Genomic DNA, 7,073 nt, shown 5'->3' on the forward strand with positions numbered 1-7,073 from the left:
CCAAATGTCAAGTATCATTTCCTTAGACCATGAGATTGTGCAACTCCCGGATACCGTAGGAGTGCTTTGGGTGTACCAAACGTCACAACATAACTGGGTGACTATAAAGGTGCACTACGGGTATCTCCGAAAGTGTCTGTTGGGTTGGCACGAATCGAGATTGGGATTTGTCACTCCGTATGACGGAGAGGTATCTCTGGGCCCACTCGGTAATGCATCATCATAATGAGCTCAATGTGACCAAGTGTCTGGTCACGGGATCATGCATTACGGTACGAGTAAAGTGACTTGCCGGTAATGAGATTAAATGAGGTATTGGGATACCGACGATCGAGTCTCGGGCAAGTAAAGTACCGATTGACAAAGGGAATTGTATACGGGGTTGCTTGAATCCTCGACAGCGTGGTTCATCCGATGAAGATCATCGAGGAGCATGTGGGAGCCAACATGGGTATCCAGATCCCGTTGTTGGTTATTGACCGGAGAGCCGTCTCGGTCATGTCTGCATGTCTCCCAAACCCGTAGGGTCTACACACTTAAGGTTCGGTGACGCTAGGGTTGTAGAGATATGAGTATGCAGTAAACCGAAAGTTGTTCGGAGTCCTGGATGAGATCCCGGACGTCACGAGGAGTTTCGGAATGGTCCGGAGGTAAAGAATTATATATAGGAAGTTAGGTTTCGGCCATCGGGAAAGTTTTGGGGGTCACCGGTATTGTACCGGGACCACCAGAAGGGTCCCGGGGGGTCCACCGGGTGGGGCCACCTATCCCGGAGGGCCCCATGGGCTGAAGTGGGAGGGGAACCAGCCCCTGGTGGGCTGGTGCACCCCCCTTGGGCCCCCCTGCACCTAGGGTTGGGAAACCCTAGGGGTGGGGGCGCCTCCACCTGGCTTGGGGGGCAAGCCACCCCCTTGGCCGCCGCCCCCCTTAGAGATCCCATCTCCTAGGGACGGCGCCCCCCCCCTTAGGGGCCCTATATAAAGAGGGGGGAAGGGAGGGCAGCCGCACCCATGCTCTTGGCGCCTCCCTCTCCCCTTTCTACACCTCTCCCTCTCGCAGAAGCTTGGTGAAGCCCTGCCGAGATCGCTGCTGCATCCACCACTACGCCATCGTGCTGCTAGATCTTCATCAACCTCTCCTTCCCCCTTGCTGGATCAAGAAGGAGGAGACGTCTTCCCAACTGTACGTGTGTTGAACGCGGAGGTGCCATCCGTTCGGCACTAGGATCTTCGGTGATTTGGACCACGACGAGTACGACTCCCTCAACCCCGTTCTCTTGAACGCTTCCGCTCATGATCTACAAGGGTATGTAGATGCACTCCTCTCTCTCGTTGCTAGATGAACTCATAGATTGATCTTGGTGAAAGCGTAGAATTTTTTTTATTTTCTGCAACGTTCCCCAACACACCCGAGGTGGGCACAACCCACCAGGGCACGCCTGGGCCTCCTGGCACGCCCTGGTGGATTGTCCCCTCCTTGAAACTCCCCCCAGGTGCAACCAGGGCCCAAATTCTTCATTTTGGCCCAAAAAAATCTTCGTGAAGTTTCGTTGCATTTGGACTCCGTCTGGTATTGATTTCCTGCGATGTAAAGAACATGCAAAAAAACAGCAATTGGCACTTGGCACTATGTCAACAGGTTAGTACCAAAAAATGCTATAAAATGATTATAAAACATCCAAGATTGATAATAAAACAACATGGAATATATTAAAAAATTATAGATAAGTTGGAGACGTATCAGCCGCCGCCACCTCCTGTTCTTCATCGGGAGGCCAGATCCGGAGTCCGTTTGGGGCTCCGAAGAGGGGGATCTTCGTTTTTAATCATCACCAACCTTCGCCATCGCCAATTCCATGATGCTCCCCATCGGGAGTGAGTAATTCCTTCATAGGATCGCTGGTCGGTGAGGAGTTGGATGAGATTCATCATGTAATCGAGTTTGTTTTGTTAGGGCTTGATCCCTAGTATCCATTATGTTCTAAGATTTATGTTGCTATGACTTTGGCATGCTTAATGCTTGTCACTTTGGGCCCGGGTGACATGATTTCAGATCTGAACCGTTTATGTTATCACCATTATATCCATGTTCTAGATCCGATCTTGCAAGTTATAGTCACCTACTATGTGTTATCATCTGGCAACCCCGGAGTGACAATAGTCGGGACCACTCCCGGTGATGACCGTAGTTTGAGGAGTTCATGTATTCACCGGGTGTTAATGCTTTGTTCTGGTTCTCTATTAAAAGGAGGCCTTAATATCCCTTAATCTCCAATAGGACCCCGCTGCCACAGGAGGGTAGGACAAAAGATGTCATGCAAGTTCTTTCCATAAGCACGTATGACTATTTACGGAATACATGCCTACATTATATTGATGAACTAGAGCTAGTGCCATATCGCCCTAGGTTATAACTGTCTCATGATGAATATCATCCAACAAGTCACCGATCCAATGCCTACGAATTTATCCTATATTGTTTCTGATAAGTTACTACTGCTATCATTATTGTTGCACTTGCTAAAAAAATATTGCTATCACTATTACTATTACTATTGTTGTTGTCACTACTACAAAAACTATCATACTACTTTGCTACTGATCACTTTGCTGCAGATAATTAATCTCCAGGTGTGGTTGAATTGACAACTCAGCTGCTAATACCTTCAAATATTCTTTGGCTCCCCTTGTGTCGAATCTATAAATTTGGGTTGAATACGTTACCCTCGAAAACTGTTGCGATCCCCTATACTTATGGGTTATCAAGACCTTTTTCTGGCGCCATTGCTGGGGAGCATAACTATATTTGTTGAGTCACTTGGGATTGTTATCATATTATCACTATGAGGAATCCGAAGGATGCTAAGACTACTATTTTTCCCTCTAAGACGAGGGGAGGTAAGGAACTACCATCCAGTTCTGCTTTAGATTCACATTATGTTATAAGTAAACTTGCAACACCACCGCATGCTATTAATCCTGATATGTCGCAAGTTATCGATGATGCTACTTCTGCTATAAATGATGCTTATAATGATGCTAGTACCTTCCTTAATGATGATGATATGCCACTTGGTTACTTTCTTGATGAACAAATTGCTAGAGTAAGGAAACATGATGTTGTTGAATCTGATGATGAGCTTGAAACTGTAACTCATGAAACACCTTCTAGAACTAGCCTTCCTAGATATGAATTGCCTAAGGTACCGGAAGGTTATGTTATGAATGAGGAGACAACTAGAGATATTCTTGCTTGTAAGGATAGAGATGATCTAGAGAAATTATTATGCAAGTATGAAGAAAAATCTCTGAATGCTAGAATGAAATATGATCATAAGTTTGCTACCTCACCTATGTTTATTGATGATAAGGATTATGAATTCTCTGTTGACCTAGAGTTAATTACTTTGGTTGAATCTGATCCTTTCCATGGGTATGAAACTGAAACTGTTGTGGCACATCTTACTAAGTTGAATGACATAGCCACCCTTTTTACTCATGATGAGAAAACTCGCTATTACTATATTCTCAAATTATTTCCATTCTCATTAAAGGGTGATGCTAAAGCTTGGTACAATACTCTTGCTCCTGGTTGTGTGCGTTGTCCCCAGGATATGATTTATTACTTCTCTGAAAAATATTTTCGTGCTCATAAGAAACAAGTTGCCTTACAGGAAATATTTAACTTTGTGCAAACTAAAGAAAAGAGTCTCCCACAAGTTTGGGGGAGGCTTTTCCAATTACTTAATGCTTTGCCTGATCATCCTCTTAAGAAAAATGAAATACTTGATATCTTCTATAATAGACTAACAGGTGATTGTAGGGACTTCCTAGATAGTTGTGCTGGTTGTGTTTTCGGGGAACGAACTATTGGACAAGCTGAAGAATTATTGAATAACATATTGAAAAATTATGATGATTGGACTGTTCCTGAACCACCGCCTAAACCCACTCTGAAGAAGAGGGGTATATTATATCTCAGTCCTAAAGATATGCAAGAGGCAAAGAAATCTATGAAGGAAAAAGGTATTAAAGCTGAGGATGTCAAAAATTTACCTCCTATTGAAGAAATACATGGGATTAATATACCACAACTGCCTAAGGTGGTAGAGGTAAATTCTCTAATGAAGTTTAATGATAATGACAATCCTCATCATATGCACCCTAGCCAATGCCGAGATGAGTTTGAAAATTACATTAGAAAACAATATCACTTCAATACAAATGTTATAAAACAATTGAAATACAATTCTGATATGATTGCTCGCTTGAGTGACTTGTTATTTAGAACCTCAAATGATGTTAGAGGTGTTGGAAAGCATGCTTATATGGTTCAAACTCAGTTAGAACAAGTTGCTAAATCTCAAAGAGAATTGCTTGATGAAATGAATAATAACATACATGCCTTTGTTGTTAGAGTTGCAACTAGAGGAGGTAAAATGACTCAGGAACCACTTTATCCTAAGGGACACCCGAAAAGAATTGAACAAGATTCACAAAGAGTTAACACTAATGCACCTAGTCCTTCTAGAAAGAAAAGGGAGAAGAAAAATGATAGGACTTTGCATGCCTCTAGTGAACCTGAAATAGAAAAACCTCCTAATAATGATAATAAAACTTCTATCTTTGATGTTGAAACTCAATCTGGTAATGAACATACACCTAGTGATAAGCAAAAAGATAATGCTAATGTTCAAGAAGACACCCAACCAAATAATGAAAAGGAACCAGATAAGGATGTTGAAATAGAATCAGCTACTGATCTTGATAACCCACAACCTAAGAATACACGATATGATAAAAGAGACTTTGTTGCTAGAAAACATGGTAAAGAAAGAGAACTATGGGTTCAAAAACCTATGCATTTTCCACCCAAGTCAACTCAAAAGAAAGATGATGAAGAATTTGAATGCTTTGCTGAAATGTTGAGGCCAGTCTTTTTGCGCACTCGCTTGACTGATATCCTGAAAATGCCTCCTTATGCAAAGTATATGAAAGACATCATCACTAATAAAAGAAAAATACCGGAAGCTGAAATCTCCACCATGCTTGCTAATTATACTTTTAAGGATGGAGTGCCTAAAAACTTGGAGATCTAGGAATATCTACTATACCTTGCTCCATCAAAAAGAATTATGTGAAAACTGCTTTATGTGATTTAGGAGCTGGTGTTGCCTTTCACTTTATATAAAAGACTTGATTTGAACAAGCTCACACCTACTAAAATATCTTTGCAAATGGCTGACAAGTCAACTGCCATACCTATCGGTATTTGTGAGGATGTGCCCGTTGTTATTGCTAATGTTACTATTTTGACTGACTTTGTTATACTTGAGATGCCCGAGGACGACAACATGTCGATTATCCTTGGTAGACCCTTCTTGAATACTACAGGGGATGTTATTGATTGCAATAAAAGCAAGGTCACTTTTCATATCAATGCTAATGAGCATACGATGCACTTTCCGAAGAAACAATTCCAAGTGAATGGTATTAATGTTATTGAAAAATATCTGACAATCACTATTGGAAGTTTTCATCTACCTTTCTTTACCTACTGTTAAAAAGAAATATGAAGTGCTTATTGTTGGGGATATTCATATCCCCGTTGAGGTAACTTAGTGATTTACGATAGTTTTTTGGTTTCATGCTAATCAAAATTGGTTGATAATAGGACTTGATCAACCTTATTAATGGATCATTTTTGAGAGGTATGAAGTTGATGAATTTAGTAAGCACTACCTTCTATCCCTACCTTTTGTTTTCTATTTTTATTAGTTAAATAAAATAAAATGTCATGTTATGTTTGTTTTCTGAATTTCCCGTGCAATAAAAAAATGACCCAAAAATAAAAGTTCTCAAAATGCTCTGAAAATTTAATATGATTATTTTTCTGAATATTTGAGAATTTCTGGTGCAAATAATATCAAAGGGAGGTGCACCAGGTGGGCACAACCCACCTGGGCGCGCCAGGACCCCCAGGTGCACCCTAGAGGGTTGTGGTCCCCACGTGGGCCCCCTCACTTATCTCTTCACACCACTTCATCACCTACCTCCAGAAAAAAAAATCCATTGCTCTCTCTCCCATGTTCTTGCTCTCAAACCCGCGGATTTCGATCTCTTTGCTCGAAGCTCCATTTATGAAACTGTTTTAGGGGATTGTTGCTTGGTATGTGACTCCTCCGTTTTTCCAATTAGTTCTTGTTTTAGTTGTTTATATTTTGAATAATTAGATACTCTTGGTGCTGCTGTAGATGAGCTTGCATGTTGAATTCTTAGAGTTCTAAGTAGTTTGAATGCTTGCTATGGCCTCTATGCATCCCTAGGAGTAGTTGCCAACATTTTGCAAAGTTTTGTTGAGAAAAACTTGTGGAGTAAAAATTTCAAAATTTTGTTCATAGGAAAAAGATGAATATCTTCAGGAAGTTTGCCTCCAAGAAGAACTCCAAGGGAGTTATTGGGGAGTCATCTGATAGTGACCTCCACCCCCAGAGGTTGGCGGAAGTACGGCCGTGCGAATGGCCGCATACCCTATTCTTAGAAGAGGCTGGAATCCTTCAAGAGTTTACACAATATGGAACCTTCATCACAGCTGAATCTGAACAATATCATCTCCTCACAATCATCTTTGTTCAAAGTTTTACTTTCCTTCATAGGAATAATCCTCCTGAGGTTTGGTTTGATTTATATGTTGAAACCCGTCAGATACCACTCACTGAATTTTATAACATATGTATGATCCCTTTTGACATGAGCTTAGCCGAGCCTAGGCCAGCAGAGTTTGAGGCCTTTTATCGTACCTTGACAGTAGGAGATGAGAGAGGGGTGTCTGCTATCATTGTTGCTGGCTTGCATTTTCCCGTCGTTCACTACTTTGCTCTTTTCATTGCAAAATGCTTGCTTGCTAGAGAGAAGGTGGGTGCGCTCAGCTCACCAGACCTTGTTGTTTTGCTCGTACATTAGAGGGCGACAACACTTATAGCTTGGGAGCTATTGTGGCACATTGCCTCCACATCAATAAGTCCAAGGGTAAGATACATGGTGGGATTTTTGCTACTTGTTTGGCGGCTCACT

This window comes from Triticum aestivum, chromosome 1B, assembly GCF_018294505.1.
Source record: "Triticum aestivum cultivar Chinese Spring chromosome 1B, IWGSC CS RefSeq v2.1, whole genome shotgun sequence".
NCBI lineage: Eukaryota > Viridiplantae > Streptophyta > Magnoliopsida > Poales > Poaceae > Triticum > Triticum aestivum.